At 37.5% G+C, this 21,832-nt stretch overlaps 1 protein-coding gene across 5 annotated transcripts in view; it reads right to left on the bottom strand.

The window, feature by feature from the left end:
- SUPT3H (SPT3 homolog, SAGA and STAGA complex component) overlaps positions 1–21,832 on the bottom strand; it is a 538,271-nt gene that overhangs the window by 57,619 nt on the left and 458,820 nt on the right. The window lies entirely within an intron of this gene.

The raw sequence follows: 21,832 nt of genomic DNA on the forward strand, positions 1-21,832 counted from the left end.
CATCTAACAAATAGATGTGTCTTAATATCCAAATCTTTCTGGTATTTTGGGTTCTTCAAATTTTGTTTTCCAAATGGTTATTTCTGGTGTCTAAAATTTTTCATACAAAAGCTTGCTGAATGGATAGAGATAATTTAGTCCCGTTTCTACCACATTGTAGTATAATTCCATATTTATTACTGTTGTCATTTTAATAACAAATGCTTACTACACATCAGCTATGTTATTGCTGTTAGATGCCATCAAGTTGCTTTCAACTCATAGCAATCACATGTGAACAGCAGAACTGCCCCATAGAGTTTTCAAGGGTATAATCTTTATGGAGGCAGGTCACCAGGTCTTTCTTTCACAGAGTGGCTGGGTGGGTTTGAACCACCAACCTTTCAATTAGCAGCTGAGCACTAAAACGTCTGCACTGCTAGGGCTCCTTGACATCAACTATAACAAACTATAGTCCTCGCTAAATGTTTTCAGTTTGATAGTTTATGAAATAGTCATACGAGTAAATTCTTACTCCAGCCAATAACAATACAAAGAATAATTTTCTTTAACAAGGAGGCTACTTCCAGATCCCAATGGTTAGATGTTGCCCACTTGGATATAAAAGCAATTTATTATCAAGAGTAGTTATGTAAATAAGGTCAATTTCTGTGATCTTGGATGTTATTTATATATTATTTCCTAAATACCATTCTACAAAATGATTGTATAGTCTCCTCAGTGATGTTAAAAGATAATTCTTGGTGCCTTAAAACCGATAACAAAGTTCCTTCTTAAAGGTTTATTATGTGAAACTTTGTTCCTTAGTGCTGTTTGAAGTGCTGAGTTTAAATGTCAATTACTTAAACAGGTATTTGTGAGCTTCAATTACGGTTCTAGCATGATGCTAGGAGCTGAATTTCATACTTTTCCCAGCATGCTTAGGATTCTTTAAAAGGTTTGGTATGTAACTACCCACCGAACCTAGTATTTTTTATACATGCTTCTCATGAGGTAGCTTTGGCATTGTTTTGCCTTAGGTTCCTGAGAAATCAATGATTCATGCTGGATAGTAATAATGATACAACCATATCATTCTTTTTGCTGCCCTGCAGTTATCTGTAAACCATTTAATCATAGTGACAGAGTGCCTATTTTACAGAGAAAACAGATTCGGGCTCTAAAACTGATCATGGAGATGAAAACTGAACTTTGTTCACTGGAAGGTTGTTTTGTCTTCAGACCATCTGAACATCTGTTCATCCATCTATTCACCCATTCATCTATCTCTTCTGTTGAGCTCCAAATGAACAAAACCCACAATACTTTGCTGAGGGAGATACGAAGGTGAGTAAGACGCCATCCCTTGGTCTACCTGAGGATGAGTCCTCACCAGGTTGGGATCAGACCAGGAAATTCAAAGTATCTTGGAGGAAGCGGGCCAAAGTTTAGGACTGTATTCAAAACGAGAAAACATTTCAAGGAACAGTCAAGAAAGTAAGAAAGAGATGGTGTCTGGACTCCTCTTACCATGCCCTGCATCACTAGGAACTCTCTGGGCCCAGCTCTATCCAAGTTTGAAAATGGTTCTTTCTCTAGGCCCTGATCTCTGAAAGAAGGATGGGTGCTTACAAGCTGTCTTGAGATTAAAGTGGAACAGTAGCTAAATACTCCCACTCAAGTCCATGAAAAATACTGATACCAAAATTAGAAAGGGCCCCAGGGAGTTTGTTTATATAACATTACAGTCTCTTTCTCTCTGCTGAGGAGAAATAAAGAAAAAAAATTAATTTAGGTTGGAAGTGTATAATCTTTGACTGTTGGAATAAGGTGGGGATAGAGATTTCACAAACATACTCTTAGGGGTTCCGGAAACAGTATAAATTCTCATTTGTCTTGAGGTAAGGTCCTGCTGAAATAAATAGACAAAGAGAATAGGCTAAAGATTATAATAGTTACAAACTTAAAGTATCCTCACCAAACAGTTCTGTTGAATTGTGAATTCTCTCACCTAGATGTTTGAAGCAGTAAATTTTCACACATGTACAAAATATATTTTAAGGGGGGACTGTGACTCTCTACTGGTAGAAATTTACGAATCAGTGAAAGCAGGAGTAGAAGCTATTTCCAGGTCATGATCTTTCCCTGCTTCTCAAGTTGGAAACATGATTAAAGCCAGTTCTTAATTCACCTTTCATTTTTAACTTTCAATCTAAACCTTCCAACATGTCTAAGGTCTCATTCCTGGAAAAGCTTTTGGTAGTCGCTTTTCATTTTTTTTTTTTTTACCATACCCTTTCTGCATCTTAGCCCCAATCTCCATATGTGGTCAGTAATGCCATCACCACCGGAAGTAAAATGGCCCTCAGCATTGGCCTGATTGCCCACATAAGGGCAGACACGTAAGGCAGAAAGGAGTCCAGCATTCATGGATCCTAAGTCACTCTGAAGCTTTCTGCTATAAAGAACACATTATTACTCACCTTATACACATGAAAACTGACACAAACATTATAGAATTATCTGAACGCTACAAAGAAAGTCAATCAGTGGGTCTGGGACTCTGCCCCATGTTCACATGTCAGGCTGGGCCTCCCTTTGCAAGTCTCGGAAGGGCTTTATTAACAAACTAGCACTGTAATCTATATCTCTGAATTCCATTAGGATGATAATAGTTCTAAAAGAAAACACTGTTCCTAATAGTTAAAAATAATAGCTAGCATTTTTTGAGCATGTTCTAGGCACTATGCTAGGAGCTTTCAAGTGTTATTATGAATACTTAATACAAACTGCTAATATTTACAAATGATGAAACAGGCTCAGGGAAGTTGTCTGACTCAAAAATCCTTGAAAAGCATCAAAAACGGCAGAATGTTAAACTACAATTCACATGAAACAGTATCAGTGAAACTGCTGGTTCATTTAAGACTATCATTTAAAATGACACTACACACACACACACACACACACACACACACACATAAATGGAAACCCTGGTGGCATAGTGGTTAAGTGCTATGGCTGCTAACCAAGAAGTCGGCAGTTCAAATCCGCCAGGTGCTCCTTGGAAACTCTATGGGGCAGTTCTACTCTGTTCTGTAGGGTCGCTATGAGTTGGAATTGACTCGACGGCAGTGGGTTTGAGATATATATATATATACACATATATATTTGGAGCCCTGGTGGTGCAGTGGTTAAGAGCTCAGCCATTAACCAAAAGGTCGGCAGTTCGAATCCACCAGTCGCTTCTTGGAAACTGTATAGGACACTTCTACTCTGTTTTATAGGGTCACTATGAGTCCAAATTGACTCAGTAGTAGCGGTTTTGGTTTTGGTTATACGTATACATAAACACTCAACTACTAGCTGAAAGGTTGGAGGTCTGAATCTATCCAGAGGCACCATGAAAGACAGGCCTGGCAATCTGCTTCTGAAAGTCATAGTCTTGAAAACCCTATGGAACAGTTCTACTCTGCAACACACACGTGTAAAAATTTTATCAATCTAAAATATTTATATATATATTTTCAGAGACTACATCAGCCTGAGACCAGAAGAACTAGATGATGCCCGGCTACAACCGATGACTGCCCTGACAAGGAATACAATAGAGAATCCCTGATGGAGCAGGAGAGCAGTGGGATGCAGACCTCAAATTCTTGTAAAAAGACCAGACATCATGGCCTGACTGAGACTAGAAGGACTCTAGAAGTCATGGTCCCCAGACCTTCTGTTAGCCCAAGACGGGAACCATTCCCTAAGCCAACTCTTCAGACAGGGATTGGACTGGACTATATGATAGAAAATGATACTGGTGAGGAGTTAGCTCCTTGGCTCAAGGAGACACATGAGACTATGCGGGCAGCTCCTGTCTAGAGGGGAGATGAGAAGGCAGAGGGGGTCAGAAGCTGGCCGAATGGACATGGGGAATACAGGGTGGAGAAAAGGAGTGTGCTGCCTCATTAGCGGGAGAGCAACTAGGAGTATATAACAAGGTGTATATAAATTTTTGTATGAGAGGCTAACTTGATCCGTAAACTTTCACTTAAAGCACAATAAAAAAAGGTAAAATATTTATACATATTTTTTAAAAATCGATATTTTCACAGATATAAAGTGCTCCCACCTGTGGTGCTGATTTTCTAACAACCACAGTCCCACATGTGAGGCTTCTCTGAAAATGCTGCCACGACTGACTGAACCGGGAAAACATGACTGACACATGCATAAGACGGTTCTCACCTTGGTAGAGCCCAGGGAGTTCCACATAAATCTGTAGGAGTTTTGGCATAAAGACCTCCAGGCTTGGTGGGGCTACAGCTGAGCAGCCTAGAAGTTCTATTCTTTTCTTACAATAGTTTGTGAGCTATGAGACCTAGCTCTGTGTTATCCAAGTATTGTAAATGCTTCCATACCATTTCAAGTACAATGATGAAAAGTTAGAAAACATTCTTCTAACATTATGTAGAACAACAACAACAAAAGCAGTTTTTTGCAAATCTTGTTTATGTGAGATAGCTGAGTAATTTGAACCTACTTTAAAAATTACAGCAGTAACAGCCAGGCTTTATCAGGTCAGTATTAGCTTCCTCATTAGCAAATTTGCATTAAGCATTAAGGTTACCCCCAGTGGTAACAGCTGGTAATCCGCAATGTCAAACGAAACAGCATGTTCAATGACCAGCGAACTTCTGGAAAATTAGTTCAAAATGATGCATCATTTTGTCAGACACTTAAGAATTCACTCTTTAGGACCTCTCCTTAGAAATATGAAACCCCTTAAAACCACTACCACAAATAGCCTACCTTTTAAATAACTGCCAAGCCACCTGCTTTTCTCCAGGAAACATCATAAAACTTGCAAGTTAGTAAGGCTGTGTAGAGCCTCCAAAATTTCTATCTTTCTGAAAAAGCTTACTTATTTTAAGAGACTTTATTTCGCCTTTTCTGAAAGTTGAAAAGAAAAAGTCTCCACATCAGATTCAGTTCCACGCACAGGCTTATTTGCAAAAGAAGGACTTATAACAGAGGTGGGTGCCAAAGAACACTTCTTTATCACTTTAGTCTTGACTTGGCACAGTGTTTCAGATGGTATTCATTTGGAATAAGGAGATCGATGACATAACTTGTCCAATCCTCCTCTGTAAGTGGCTCTACTAGAAGTGGATAGGGGCAGAAAAACATAAATTTGTCTGTCCGTAGGCAGCCAAAAACATAGCAACTCATCTTGGAGTAATTTAACCAATAAGATGATTTAAAGGACAGTTCAGTGGCACCATTTTTGGAAGGCAAAAGCTTAGCAGAAGAAACATAAATCAAAGGTGACTGGCAGGTAAAGGATATATGCAGCAATCAGCCAAACCATGTGCACACTGGCACAAATTCAATAAGATCATTTATAAAATTTTTAAGGCAGGAGTACACAAAAGGGGGTCTGGTGCTAACTAAATCCACAGATAGCTTACATGCCACTGAAATAAACACTTCCAGATGCGGGTGTACAAAAACCTTTCACAGAAAGAAATGTTTTCTTTCATAAATCTGAAGGAGGGACTCTTAGCAGAGAAGGGCAAGATGTCTGAAATCGAGACTCAGCTTCCTACAGACTGGAAGTGCTGGCTGAGGTGGAATAATTGTGTGGTGATGATGAACCGCACACTGTGTGCCTCCACTTGGAAGCATCACTACGATCAGTAGGACTGGCTTTCCGTTAAATCGGGGTAAAAATGCTAGCAACATGTCATCCCACAAAATCTGGCATCTGAGTTGCTCTCACTACTTAAGCTTACAGCTGTTTTTTTTTTGGGTGGTGGGGCAGGTGGTGGTTGAGAGAACAGAGATAATGGATTCACACAGAGACGAAAGCCACCCATCAAACTTTAGAAAGAGGATGCTTTGGAATTTACATCGGCACAAAGCTACTGCAGGCATGGCTTGAACGATAAAAGCATTTTCAAAAACTCATTAGATTATAGCCATCTTTCAGGAATGCGTGGCCAAATTCATTACTGGCTTAGAAGTCAATTTGTTCATCAAAGCAGCACAGCAGCATGTGGGGCTTTCTGGTCATATACATACAAACACCCTGTAAGTTCAAACAGAAAGCTAGAGTATCATTCTTACTTGTAAAGTTTAGGTGATCTTTGCATTAAGCGCCCCCTCTTCCACTGAAGATGTTCCCCTGAATTTTTTTTTTAATTGTTTTAACAACTGTGTTAACAATTAACAAATGAAAGTTCTTTGTGAACATCTGAACACTGGATTTAGTCTTAAGGACACTTTTAGTTGTCTCTTCTAAATTATGAACTTGTCACTTATATTCTGCTCTCATTCAGATCTAGTTCTACTTATTCTATACACTAAATACCTCCTGAATACATGCTCTCTTCCCCGTGCTCCGTGCTCACCGCCATTGCTTAAGTGGAGGCGCTCCTGGCTTCTTGCCTGGAATATTAATACTGTAGCAGCATGTAATTGGTCCCTCTGCCTCCTGTCTGTCCCCACTCCAGTCTCTCCTCTGCACTGTCACCTGGTTTACTTTTCTACAACATAGATCAGTTCATATCTACCTTTGCTCAAAAAATCTAGACTAGCTCCTTATGACCCCACCAGTTCTTTAACAAGTAATTTCCCAAACAAAATCTTACTGTGAACCCTAATACATGTATCAGAGACAAAAAGTAAGATTTGTATCATTTAGAGCAAAACACCTTATTATTTGTAGAATTTCTGTAAAATGATTTGAGGCTTCTACAGAGCACAGATTGATAACTGCTGGCCTATATCATAAAGTCTAAGAAAAAAGTTTGGAATTCAATGTCCTTTTCAAAATGGCATTACCCTCCCACTTTTGATCCTTCATCTCCTCTCCAGGCATTCCAGTTCCAGTCCTTCACCTCTGCCTGAACAGCCAGGCTGCTTTCACACATCTACCTTTTTTATTTTATTTGTGTTCTTCTTCCTGACTGGAATTATTTTTTTTCAAAATTCCTACTCCTACCCCTCACCCTCCGTCTCATGAACTCTGCTTGGATGTTAATTGCTCTATAAAGCTTTCCCAACTTCCTTAGGCAGGTCATACCCTCCTTTCTTTGTTCCTGAAGCACCTTGTTCACCCACCAGTCACACGGCACTGCTTACATGTTCATCTCCTTCGCTTTATGGGAACACCCAGTTATTCATCTCTGCCATACCACACCCCCATCCCAACACACTTCTAACAGAATGTTTGGCAAATGTTTATTGAATTAATACATGGAGACATCAGAGCTACAAGGTTCTCAGGACATGTAGGGAGGTTAACACTGGGCCTTCACTTCTTAATCATTTGTAGTTCAGCCGTACAAATACAGGTTCTGCCAAACGGGCTCTTGTTGCCTCATCTATACTCAGAAACCGAACGCCATCCTCTGTAGGTGAAGAGTGCTTTCATTCTACCAGGAAGGCAGCTCTTTGTTTTCCTAGCAATGGTGGGTGACAGATTGACTCAGGGCAGTACAGTCTTGTTTTGCCTCCTTATTAATTTTAACTATTTGGGAGCTGGTTGTGTGGGTGAAAGATATTGCTTGCCACCAAAAACTAAAGTGAAGCTAGTTTACCAACACAAGAAGCTAGTTTACTCACATGGAGATTAACTCCTAGTACTGTCTTCTTTAGAACACTAGCTTTGGAGAAAAACTTCCTCCCTAGTTTCCTTCCTCCTTCCCTCTCTTCCTCTTTCTTCCTTTCCCTCCTATCGCCTCCATTTTCCTTCCTGCCTCCCTCCCTCCTTTCTCTCTTTCTCAACAACAAAGTCTGCTTAGATGAGAAATGCTTGTTAACTGTAACTTCTTTACCTATTAGGCTCTTCCCTAATTAGTCTTGAATACATGCACGAGTGTCTCAGGTTAGATTAGGAATGCAGATTGAAGCTAGAGCCAGAAATATAGCCTCTAACTTCTCTCTACTGGAAATTGTAAAATCTGCACAAGTGTTTGAATTGGAATTGACAGGAACCCATAGGCCAGGCTGTGAACTTCTGGAGCTAGAGAGTCAACTCAAGTACTCCCTCCCTAATATTTTCACCATGGGCACAGCTGCCCATCTGTCACCTTGAATGCACCTGGGAAAATTCAGAGCCTGACATTGGGTTCTGCCCTCATGACCTCTGCCAACTAATCAGCCAAAATATTTCCAGATCTGGAGAGCCTACCCCACATTTTGGGCATCTGCCCAGAACTGTAAGTGTGCGCCAGTCAGGTGGGGGAACCTATCCAGGTGCCAGGGCAAGAATTAACATCTGACTGACACATGGGCTATGAATTTTCTCTTCTCACAGCTTGGGGTCATGCAGCAGCGGTGTGTGGGAGTGGAACATTTGATCTGTACATAATATAGCTGAGGGAATTTGGTTTAAATAAAATCACAATTAAAACACCAGTCAGGAAAAAAGGTGTAATTATTTTTTTCCTACCTTGAATAAAGCCTTATATATGTTGGGCATAATGAGAGAAAGGTATCAGTTTCATTTATGAAAGGTTTACATTTTCCATTTAAAACCATTCACTTATTACATACTGGGATTAATTTTGCAAGGGCATCAGTAAATTAAATCACAGAATCACAGTTCAATGATTATTTCTGTCTGAGTAAACTATCTATCACGCTATTTAAGATATCACCACAAAGTAAATCATCTCTAGTTCTACCGGCTCGTATCTCAGGTGCTTGGAAGGGGTTTTTGTCATGCTCTCAATAAAACAGTACACAAGCATTTCACTTAGAGAAAACACGCTTATGAATGGTATGTGTTTTGAACAATAATAAATAAAAAAATATATTTTAATTAAAGTAATATGCTGTTTTCCAGTATCCACCTAATTTAGGTTTAAAATTTTAAATAACATTTTTGCTACATCGACATGAGCAATTTAATATACTGAACTGTATATCTAACTCCATATTTACAACCTTCTTGCTTATTGATAAAGACTTCAAAGGAGTTTCCTGCTATCTTCAGAGCATAAACAATTTTTAAATTTAGAAATATCTCAGCTTAGTTTAGTTCCTCTCAACTAATCCTTTGACTGCTTTCATAAAGTTCTAAGTTAAAAGAATCTTGTTTTTTTTTTTTGAAGAGATAATTTCCTTTTGGGAATCACTCAAGGGATTTTTCCATTCTATTCTCCATTGCCTCGGAAGATTGCAGACTCCTGGAACCTACAATAGGATACTTTTATCTAAAAATTTAGTCCCTTTAGACTATTTGGCGCAAAAAGTTTCTCTTCAGTGTCAGTTACCCATTTTTCCCTTGTAGCTATGTCCAGGTTCTCTAGCCTTATCCCAAAATAAGGTCAGCTTTTTATATTGACTAGAGATTCATTAACTTCTTGAACTACTTCAAATTCAAAAAGACTTTGAAGGATACAGACTTGGCTATCACTTTCATTTCTTCTTTAACCAGCCCCCCTATTAGAAAAGACTGATCTTTTCCTTTTCAAACTATCTTCTTCAAAATTCTAGCATTCTGTGGGGGGTTTCTAGGGCCTCATTTTTTTTTTTTTAGATGCCTATTTACAATCTTTGTGCTACTTAAAATAAAGGTTCTGTCATCTCTTGTCTTGTATTTGAATTTCTTATAAATGTTTTGTTGATTAGGAAGTTATGTCTTAGAATTTTGCTTTGTTTGCTGTGCTTTCTTGATATTTAGATCAGCCAAAATACTCTGTATAAAACTGTGCAAGAGAGGATATCTTAGGATGTTTGCCCCATGCTGAATGGAACGTGACATTTTACCACTGATGTCAAACTAAAGACAGGAAAAAGCAAAATATGTTTGAGTAGTCACTGCATACTGTAGACACAACTGTGAGCTGTGAATAATACTAGGAATTTCTAAAGTGGAGTTGGATGATTTCTTATGAATAAATTCACTGGCTGCCCCATGGTAAGGTGTTGTTGCCATTAAAAACCCATTTCCGTCAAGTTGATTCTGGCTCATGGGACCCTACAGGACGGAGTAGCACTGCTTCATAAGGTTTCCAAGGCTGTAACCTTCACAGAAGTAGACTGCCACATCTTTTTCCTGCGCAGTGGCTGGTGGGTTCTAACTGCTGACCTTTCATTTAGCAGCTGGGTGCTTGACCATTGCGGCACAAGGCTTCTAAGGTGTTGTTGCAGAGTTCAAATGAGATAGGATCTCTCTCTCTCTCTCTTCCCTTCTCTCCCTACAATCTATAATGTGATTGTACCAACTCCACTTGGCAATCCAGAATTATGATGTTATGTTTACAACAGCAGAAAAAGTATCAGTAATGGTGGTTACCAAGTTTGAATTCAACAGACAAAATAAAATAAATCTGTCTTTGAAACTTTTAAGCAAATATTTGTTAGAGAAGGGTCCTTAGGTGACTGAGATTTCCATTGTGACACGTTTCAGTAACTTATACTTTAGGACATGTTCAAAAAATATTTTCCAGAAAACCATGAAGAGTTACACTGGATAAGAAACCCCCAGATTGACTCCAACATGTACCAGTTTAGAAATGTGAACACTTGTCAGATAGTCTGTGATGCAACTTAGAAACAAAAATTCCTTATTATTTCTCTTTTAAGCCAAGAGTGTTATAGACCTATGTATGCTGTTATTTAGTTGGAATCGACTCGACGGCACAGGGTTTTTGGGGTGTGCTTTATTTAAAACAGTTATATTTGTGAATCAAAATCTATTCAATACTGTGTAACTAAAATAAAATATGGATATAAAGTAGATGCTGTGATGGACATAATATTCCAACACTGATTTCAAAACACCTTCACTGATCTTAATGAAAATGATTTAGAGTGTGCCTTCTAGATACAACATACAGGTTTTCTGAAACATTTGATCAAAAAATCTCTTTCTTGTGGAATAGCTTTTAATACCTCTTGGGACACTTGTATTCTACACAATGTAGTTTAAGAAATGCTAGCTCACATGCTCAGGATAAGACCACTTAAACAGTTAAGAAGAGAGGTCAGACTGCAAAGACGAAATTTAACAAGTAGGATTAGTGAGAATTCACTGATGCCCATGGTCCGAAGTGAACCACAGAGCATTTAGCTTCTGCCCATAGAAAAGAGTGGCTGGACATGGAGTTAAGAGTCAGGGCAGATCCAGGGGTTGCATATCAGCTTTCATACTTACTATGAGACCTCAGCATTTTTTTTCCTCTAAATTTCAGTTAAGTGGCAATAATAACACTAACTTTGCTATGTTGTTGTGAGAATTAAATAAGATAATGCAGGTAAAACGGTACTTTTAAAGTATTGTAGAAGTTATTATTTGATCAACTAACACTTGTCTCAGATTCTAATAACTTCTTTCCTCAAGTCTTCTAAAGTCCTTATTTCTCCACTTCCAACATTTTCTCTTCATAATCCTAAATTGAACACTATATTAATTGAACCAAATAAAACAGCTGATGCATTCAACAGTTTTCAACATGAGAAACAATTTCATACGACATGACCTGATGAATTTTGTAACTGGAAAGTTTTACCCTCACCCTATTTTAAAATTAAAAACAACTAAAAGTTTCATATTCTTCTGGAGAACATTCAGTTTTAGGTTACTTTTGTACAATAAATATGCCACATGTTAATTTTTTTCCTGAGAATCAGGGTTTTACAATTATAAAAAGATATTTGGCTCTAATCTGTGATAGATTTAGTGCTTTCAAAAATTTATTGAGAAACTTTCTAGTAAAAGTACAAATATTTAAGAATTCTTGCCAAGTTTATACTTGGCATTAACATTTGAAAATTATTCTAATACTTTGTGACATTTAATTTTTTAGGCTGAACACATAAAATACAGACAGAAGTGTAATGTGCTCATAACATAAGAATTATTCATGAATGTGAAACTCTAGATAAAAATAGTCAAAGCAATCCACCATGCCACTTTTATTTTTAAAAGAGAAGTTCATTGTGAGAAATTCTTAGAAGAAATTTCGTATTTTTAATCCCTATTTGTCTATTGCTGACATAACTGTATAACTTATGATGTGACAGCACCCCTAATACACACATAGACTTCAAAGTAAATGGCAATAACGGAAAGAGCATTAAATTGAGAGTTAGGAGGCTGGATTCCAAGGTCAGCTCTGTCATTCACTTGTACTTTTGGGGACATCTCAGAGTTTCTCCCAACTCCTAGTCAGCTTTAAAATGCTATGATTCTGTTTCAGAATTTAAGCCAACTGAGTGGAAATCCTGGTGGCGTAGTGGTTAAGTGCTACGGCTGCTAACCAAAGGGTCGGCAGTTTGAATCGGCCAGGCGCTCCTTGGAAACGCTATGGGGCAGTTCTACTCTCTCCTATAGGGTCGCTATGAGTCGGAATCGACTCGACGGCACTGGGTTTTGGTTTTGGTTTTTTTTTTGGAGTGGATATTGAAGAGACTTGATTCTAGGGAAGCACTTAAGATGTTATTTAGGTTAATGAACAATTAAGTATAATCAAATGAATAATTTATGGTTTCACTATTCTAGCTCAACAGAACATCACCTGATTAACATGCAAGCTCAGAGGGCTAACATACTTTTCTACTGTGAATATCATTCAGGAGAAATTAAAATAGATTTAGGCATTACACACAGGACTGTGTTATGTCATCTCACTCAGTGAACACAGTTCCGTTTCTCTGGCTTTCAAAATTATAGACCTGGTTTTATATCAGCCATTTACAGTACTTCCCAACGAGAGCTAGGATTGAGCTTCAGGGTAGGTAACCATGGGCGCTGCCCACGGTGGATAAATACTGAGGATATAGATAAAACATATGTCTGACCATCTTCCGTATGAGAATTAGTACACTGGGTTACTCTTATGGTATTTTCTTTGACAGAAAAAACAAAATGCTTTAATTATAAAAGTCTATTTGATTTATAAAAAATTAAATGATTTTAACTTCTAAGCCCATACAAGAAAATTCTAAGATTAAAAAAAAAAATCAGGCAATACTTGAATTTTTATGAATATTAGACTGAAAAGAAAGTTCTTTTCAAACTATTAAATACCCATCAATTTTCTGATAGGACAATACATATATAACTTTTGCTATGTCCTGTGTTTAGAACCCTGAAGCACTTAATTTTTTGCCTTCATATATTCAGGTAATAGCATGATATTATCCATGTTTTTGAAAAGAACACAGAACAGAAAACAGAAAGACCTGAGATACACTAATATACCAATATACCTAATATATAACAATTTAATAGATGACAAATAAAACAATCCCGATAAATAGGAATAGGATGGATTATTCATTTAATTGGGCGGGAAATTTTGGTAAATTAGTTCTCATACTGTACAAACTCTCACCCTAAACATTAGAGCAAAATGTACTAGAATTAGAGTTAAATGCAAAATACAATTTTTAAAAAAGTAAAAATATAGGTGTATATTTAACTAATATGGGTATAAAATGATTTTTTAATCATAAAACAATGTAAAAATTGTGAAGGAAAATACTAGTAGCTCTAACTACATAAAGTCCTGTATATATTAAAAAAAAAAATCAAAAGATAAAGAACGGGGCATCATGAGTTGGAATCCACTTAATGACAACTATTAACAACATGCAGCTAGTAAAAAACATGTTTTTAAAGAATATATAATGGCATTAGTAGGTTTGGTTTTTCTGGTATAATGGCATAAAAGAGGTACATCACAAGATGATAAACCAAAAAAAAAAAAAAGTTTAGAATAATCTCAAATCTCAATTTTGCTTGAATATTAATATATGTATACGAAGAAAAAAGGTTGAAAATACAGGGATATACTAACAATAGTTGTTCCTAGGATGGAAGTTTTCTTTTATTCTTTCTTAATTTTCTAACATACTAGGTACTTCTTTTATAATCAGTAAAATGAAGTTTTAAAAACTAAAGAAAATGAGGCTAGTTATAATTTGTTTTTAAAAAATTATTACCAACTTTGATATAGTAATCAGTCTCTGAAAAATTTTTTCCATAATAACTTGTACAAATATATAAATTCATATAAACTAAAATTAAACTTTGTAAACATGAGGACATCCCATTTGTTCTTTAGATTTTATTTTCATAGGAGAAACTTAAAATTAAGCTCTCTAAAAGCTGGATGGTAACGATGTCCACTCAGTTACTGAGGCTTTTATTTTGGTATGACTTTTAATGATAAAAAACCATTAATTCTCTTCAACTGTTGTGAATCCAAAAAGTAAAATGAACATTTCTTCTCAGGGACAATAATGTTTAAATGGTATTTAAATTTTAATGACATAAACTAGCAGTCTGTAAGGAAATCCAGTTGTTATTTTTCAGGGGTTACAAAGTGAGGCCACGTGGTTTCTACAGTGTGTGTGTGTGCGTGTTCAGACGGTGCTGGGGGAAAGGTTTCTACTTTAGTCTGTTTTCTTTTAGAAATTATACTAAAACTACTAATGCTACCACTTCTGCTATTATCAATATAATTTATCGAAAACTTACTACATGTCAAGTTTATAAAAACAAAACCAGTTACCACTGAATCGAGTCTGACCTTTGGGAAGCAGACTGCCAGGCCTTTCTTCTGAGGCTTCTCTGCGTGGTTTGAACTGTCAGCCATCAGTACTTAGTAGCCCAGAGGTTAATGGTTTGCACCACACAGGGATTCTTGCCAAGCTCATAAAAAACTCATCACAGTTGAGAGGATTCCAACTCACAGCAACCCTATAGGACAGAGCAGAACTGCCTCATAGGGTTTCCAAGGCTGCAAATCTTTTTTTTTTTTTTAATTGTACTTTAGATGAAGGTTTGCAGAGCAAATTAGTTTCTCATTAAATAATTAATACACATATTGTTTTGTGACATGGGTTGCCAACCCCACGACATATCAACAGTCTCCCCTTCTCGACCTTGGGTTCCCCATTACCAGCTTTCCTGTCCCTTCCTGCCTTCTTGTCCTTTCCCCTGGGCTGCTGTGCCCATTTAGTCTCATTTTGTTTTATGGGCCTGTCTAATCTTTGGCTAAAGGGTGAACCTCAGGAACGACTTCAGTACTATGTTAAAAGGGTATCCGAGGGCCATACTCTCAGGGTTTCTCTAGTCTCTGTCAGACCAGTAAGTCTGGTCTTTGGGTGTTAGAATTTTGTCCTACATTTTTCTCCAGCTCTGTCTGGGACCCTCTATTGTGATCCCTGTCAGCGCAGTTGGTGGTGGTAGCCAGGCACCATTTAGTTGTGCTGGAGTGAGTCTGGTGGAGGCTGTGGTAGTTGTGGTCTATTACTCCTTTGGATTAATCTTTCCCTTGTGTCTTTGGTTTTCTTCATTCTCCCTTGCTCCAGACAGGGTGGGACCAGTGGAGTATCCTAGACGTCCACTCACAAGCTTTTAAGACCCCAGGTGCTACTCACCAAAGTAGGATGTAGAACATGTTCTTTATAAACTGTGTTATGTCAACTGAAATAGATGTTCCCTGAGACCATGGTCCCCAGCCCTCAGGCCAGTAAATCAGTCCCTCAGGGAGTCTGGATGTGTCTATGAAGCTTCCATGGCCTTGCCTTGGTCAAGTGTGCTGAATTCCCAAGTATTGTGTACTGTCTTACTGGTCACCAAAGTTATCACTTATCTATTGTCTAGTTAGTGTTTTTTCCTTCCCACCCCTCCCTTTCCTAGTAACAATCATTGTTTCTTTTTGTGTGTAAACCTTTTCATGAGTTTTTATAATAGTGGTCTCCTACAGTACGTGTCCTTTTGTGATTGACTTATTTCACTCAGCATAATGCTCTCCAGATTCATCCATGCTATGAGATGTTTCACAGATTCATCGCTGTTTTTTATCGTTGTGTAGTATTCCATTGTGTGTATGTACCACAGTTTATCCATTCATCTGTTGATGGGCACCTAGGCTGTTACCATTTTTTTTTATTGTGAACGCCACTACAATGAACACAGGTGTGCATATGTCTATTAGCGTGACAGCTTATTTCTCTAGGATATATTTGTATGAGTGCAATTGCATGTCCAGCTTTTTAAGGAAATGCCATATTGTTTTCCAATATAGTTGTACCATTTTGCATTCCTATCAGCAATGCATAAGAGTTCCAATCTCGCTACAGCCACTCCAACATTTGTTATTTTGTGTTCTTTTGTTTTGTGCCAGTAATGTTGGGTTGAGATGGTATCTCCTTGTAGTTTTGATTTGCATTTCTCTTAATGGCTAGTGATCATGAGCATTTCCTCATGTGTCTGTTAGTGGCCTGAATATCTTCTTTGGTGAAGTGTCTGTTCACACCCTTTGCCCATTTTTTAATTGGATTATTTGTCTTTTTGTTGTAGAGGTACTGGATTTTCCTAAAGGTTTTAGAGATTAGACCCCTGTCAGATTTGTCATTGCAAAAAATTTTTTCCCAGTCTGTAGGCTCTCTTTTTACTCTTCTGGTGAAGTCTTTTGGTGAGCATTTTAAGTGTTTAATTTTAGAAGATCCCAGTTATCTAGCTGGCCTTCTGGTGTTTGTGTATCGTTATTGTTTATATCCTATTTATGCTGTACATTAAGGCCTCTAGCATTGACTCTATTTTTTGTTCTCTGATCCTTATTGTTTTTGGTTTTATATTCAGGTCTTTGATCCATTTTGAATTAGTTTCTGCATATGCTGTGACATACGGGTGACATTTCATTTTTTTTGCAGATGGACATGTAGTTTCGCCAGCATCATTTGTTTAAAAGACTGTCTTTTCCCCATTTGATGGACTTTGGGCCTTTGTCAAAGATCAGGTGACCACAGGTGCATGAATTTACAACTGAGTTCTCAATTCTGTTCCACTGGTCAATGTATCTATCATTATACCACTACCAGGCTGTGTTGACTACCAAGCTGTATAGTAGGTTCTGAGGTCAGGTAGTGCTTGTCCTCCTACTTTATTCTTATTCTTCATTCAATAGTGCTTTACTTATCTGGGGCCTCTTTCCTTTCCATACAAAGTTAATGATTAGCTTTTCCATCTCACTGAAGAATGCTGTTGGTATTTGGATCGGGATTGCATTGTATTTGTAGAGTGCATTGGATAGAATCGACATTTTCACAATATTGAGTCTACCTCTCCATGAGCACGGTGTGTTTTTCCAGTTATGTAGTGTGTTGAAATCTCTTACTACTATTGTGGAACTTTCAATTTCTCTTTTCAGTGCTGTCAGAGTTTGTTTTATGTATTTTGGAGTCCTGTCATTGGGTGCTGTCTTGGTCATCTAGTGCTGCAGAACAGATATACCACAAGTGGATGGCTTTAACAAAGGGAAATTTATTTCTTCACAGTAAAATAGGCTAAAAGTCCAAATTCAGGGTGTCAGCTCCAGGGGTAGGCTTTCTCTCTCTGTCAGCCTTCTCATCAGTCTTCCCCCGGACTAGGAGCTTCTCTGCACAGGGACTCCAGGTGCAAAGGATACGCTCTGCTCCTGGTGCTTCTTCCTTGGTGGTATGAGGTCCTCAACTCTCTGCTTGCTTCCCCTTCCTTTTATCTCTTCTGAGATAAAAGGCAGTACAGGCCACACCCCAGGGAAACTCCCTTTACATTGGATCAGGGATATGACCTGGTAAGGGTGTTACAATCCCACCCTAATCCTCTTTAACATAAAATTACAATCACAAAACGGAGGACAGCCACAGAATACTGGGAATCATGGCCTAACCAAGTTGATACACACATTTTTGGGGGACATAATTCAATCTGTGACAGGTGTGTAGATATTACAATTATGTCCTCATAATGGATTGCCCCTTTAATCATTATATAATGTCCTTCCTTGTCTTTTACGGTAGATTTTTTTTAAACTCTATTTTATCTGAGATTAGTATTGCCACTCCTGCTCCTTTCTGGTTACTGTTTGCTTGATAAATTTTTTTCCATGCTTTGATTTTTAATATATTTGTGTCTTTGTTTCTAAGGTGTGTCTCTTGTAGACAGCATACTGATGTCTTTTTTTTTTTTCTTTTTTTAACCATTCTATCACTCTGTCTCTTTATGGGTGCATTGAGTGATTTACATTCAGTGTGAATAGGTGGGAGTTTATTGCTGTCATTTTCCTTTTTTTGTGTGCTGCTGACATTTACTTTGTTCCTTTTACTCTTCTGTGCCGAATTCCTTTTGTTTGTGGATTTTTTTTTTTTTTTTTGGTTCTTTCATTTTTGTAGATTTTGTTTACTGAGACTTTGTTTTTCTTACTTTGATGAATAGGTTTGTTAACTTTCTCTGTGGTTACCTTGAAATTTGACCCTATCTTTTTATTACTTGCTATCGCCTTGACTCCTTCTCCATTTGAAAGTTCTAAACCTACACAAGGGTATAAATCTTTATGGAAGCAGACTGCCCTATCTTTCTCCTGCAGAGAGGCTGGTGGGTTCAAACCATCAACCTTTCGGTTAGCAGTCGAGCTTTTAACCATTGCACCACCAGGGCTCCACAGTCAAGACCACAGTACTCCTTATATCCTACTATGAAGCATACTCCATTCTTATCCTCATTTTATCTACGAGAAAACTGAGCCACAGAGAGGTTAAGAAATTTGCTTAAGGCTACTTAGCTAGCTGGTGGCAGAGTTGGGATCTAAACCCTGGCCATTTGATTCAAGGATCAAAATTTTTGATCTTCACACAATATAACCTCGCATAATATCAACTACTAAAAGAATCCAAAACCTGTGACTCATAGTGACCCTAACAGGACAGAGTGGAACTGCCTCATAGGGTTTCCAAGGAGCAGCTGGTGGACTTGAACTGCCAATCTTTTGATTAGTAGCCAAGCTCTTAAGCACTACGCCACCAGGGCTCCACTAAAAGAATAAAAAAACAAAAACAAAAAACCCCACAAATCACAGACTGAAGTGATATTCAGAATTATTTAAAAAATAAACAAGAAGCAAAGAGCAACATCAGTTTCTTTTAAAAGTCTTTTAGAATGTGCGTATATGAGATCAGGTGGGGATAGTTATAAAAGTGTATGTTCTAGAAGCTGGGGGGTTGGAAGGCCTGAATTTTAGCTCTGGCTTTATCATTTAATCTAATTAATATCTTAACCTCTAAGGACAGTTACTTTAGTCTTCTAGGTATGATACTTTCTGCCATCTTCTGTATTAGGTTGAGAATAAAGGAGAAAGAAATTACCAATTAAGACCTATATGCCAAAGACATTCCTGTTACAACTGTATGAGCAGGGTTGGATGGTTTGGAAGCATCTCCTCAGAACTCATGGAAGCAGTGTTCACAGGTGAGTGGCAGGTGGTTGATCTTTATACAATCCTCACCCTTTCCTCCCCATGCCAGCACCTACTGTAAAACAAAACATTGTTTGTATTTTTTCCTCTCCTCTACCCAACACTATATTGTCTCAACTAGTTCCCAAGATAAAGAACTCACAATTCTTTATACACTGAACTATATTCCTGAAACTGAACATGTAATTTTGCATAAAATTATTTTCGGACATCACATAATAGAAGATAGAATACCTGAGTAAAACAGATTTGATTCATGCTGGAATTAAGTTTCCGCATAACCTACTGCTTGTTATTTTAATTCTCCAAATCAATGTAGAATTGTTGGACACTGGATATATGTGCATCAAGTTGTGAATACTCTAAATTAGAGATCACATTTATATACACCTACGACAAGCACTCTGGATTCTGAATGACATGCTGCAAAGAAAAAAATCTATATGCTTAATAAACTGGCTATTTATTCGCTTTTTAGTTTATAAAAGAAATTTTACCTTAGAGTTAAGTCAGCTCAGCCTTTCTATAGGAAAATTTAGCTCTCCATCTACAGTTACTATAGAGGTCAGCCCACATGCCTCCCCTCTTCTTAGAAGTTGTTGCTCAAAGGCTGGATAGCAACATATCCCATTGCAGCATAAAGTACCATCTCAGGGCTGGACAAGGGGAACTGAACAGTAGCATTCCCAATATCAGGAGGTTTCTACCATGAGCTTCTCTTTTGAGCAGCTGAAGGTACGTGGAAGTTAGGGCAGGGTGGGCTACATTGTTGGTATACACAGTTCACAATCCACCCCCCTTTAAAGAGAGAATTTTTAACTGTAAAAGGCAGATTTTTGTATATACCACAAAACTGTGTCTCCTTCATCGTGGTACTCGTGACATAAAACAGAGTAAGCATATTCAGCGTCGCATCAACTCTGCCCTGTAGGCTGAGCAAATTCTTATAGCTCCAGGCCATGGAGCAAGCCCTTCAGACAGGATCTTTCTGAGGAGGGGTCAGCACCTGGGGCCCCTCTGGGGCGAGGTTCTTTACCATTTGTTGTTGATTTTACCTGTCTTCTCTGGTAGTGGCTAAAGAAGCCTCCCAGGTTATGGTTTATTTATTTTACCCAGATTTATCTGTATTAAACATTATTTAATTGCATTATTAGTCATAAAAAGCAGATTGGCTACATGTTTATTAGATTAAAAACTAGCTTAAGCTATATCTGAATGTAGTTTCAAGCATATTTTTTCAAACCATATACTACAATCTTAGATTATAAAAGAAACAATATACAAATAATAAAGTACCAGGTTAGAAATGGGGAAAAATATATAGATAGAAGGATAAATGGATAGACAGGCAAACAGTGTCATCAGTCAAGATGGTTCTTAAGTGATCTGTCACTTGAGATTATTTAAAACAAAAAAAACTTGAAGAATTAATCAGCCATCGCTTCTTTTTAAGGAAATACCACAGACTTCATGATAGGAAGTTTTCTCTTTACATTAGATACATTTTCCTTTAATTTTATCCATTACCTCTTAGGTCAGTTTTCAAAAATCCTGTTTCTCTTGCTACTCTTTAATTCCTTCTAGATTATTATCAGCACTGCCTCCTTTTTCTTCCTTCTCCACTGCATTTCTTCAACCTATTAGTCATTATTTGGCTCTAACCTATGGAGTTAATGTTTTTAATGTTTCCTTATAAGTCAGTTCTTTCCAATTCAGTTGGTTTTTAAACTCTTATTTCCAATCATCTCATATTTCAAAAAACTCATCTTTTTGGCATATCTGCTTACAATAGCCTCACCTATCATGCAGAAATAAATAAAATAAAACAGGGGATACTTGATTTCATTCTTTCTTTTCAATTTTAAGAATCTAAAAGCACTCAGGTAAAATAATATATAGCTTTAATCAACAGTATTAGAATCATGTTCTTATGATATACAAGACAATTTTTAAATTTAAATAAAGGTGAAAATAAGTCCCTGTTAACAAAAATCTTCTGCAGACAAATGTACATTCTCGTTACACTAAGAACCCATAAAATTAACAACACTTAACAACACCTAATGAGAACAAAAGGAGCCCTGATGGTACAATGATTACAGTGCTTGGCTGCTAACTGAAAAGTCAGAGGTTTGAACCCACCAGCTGCTCAGATGGAGGAAAAATCTGGCCTTCCTCTCCTGTAAAGACTACGGCCTAGGAAACCCTATGGGGCAGTCCTACTCTGCCCTGTAGGGCTGCTATGAGTTGGAATCACCTAGATGGCACACAACAATAAGAACAAGGAATGAAAAGAAAGCGTTCTCTTTAAGCAACATATAGGGTGAGGGGGAAGGAGATGTGCAATTTAGAACTCGTGAGTTCTAGGAACAGGTAATAGTAAAACCATATGCATGAAAAATGTATACTATGTTATCTATATTTATTTATGCATAATATGTACTACATATATATTCTGCTTTAATATGGTAAAGCAGAAGTGAATATCAAAAAAGAGTAAATTCTTATTTTCCTCAGTTATGTAAATTAAGCCTCACTTACTGAAAATCAAACCAAATTCTTTATAAACAGAGAAGGACTTGGAGAAATTCTTATTA

Source organism: Elephas maximus, chromosome 1 (genome assembly GCF_024166365.1).
Source record: "Elephas maximus indicus isolate mEleMax1 chromosome 1, mEleMax1 primary haplotype, whole genome shotgun sequence".
NCBI lineage: Eukaryota > Metazoa > Chordata > Mammalia > Proboscidea > Elephantidae > Elephas > Elephas maximus.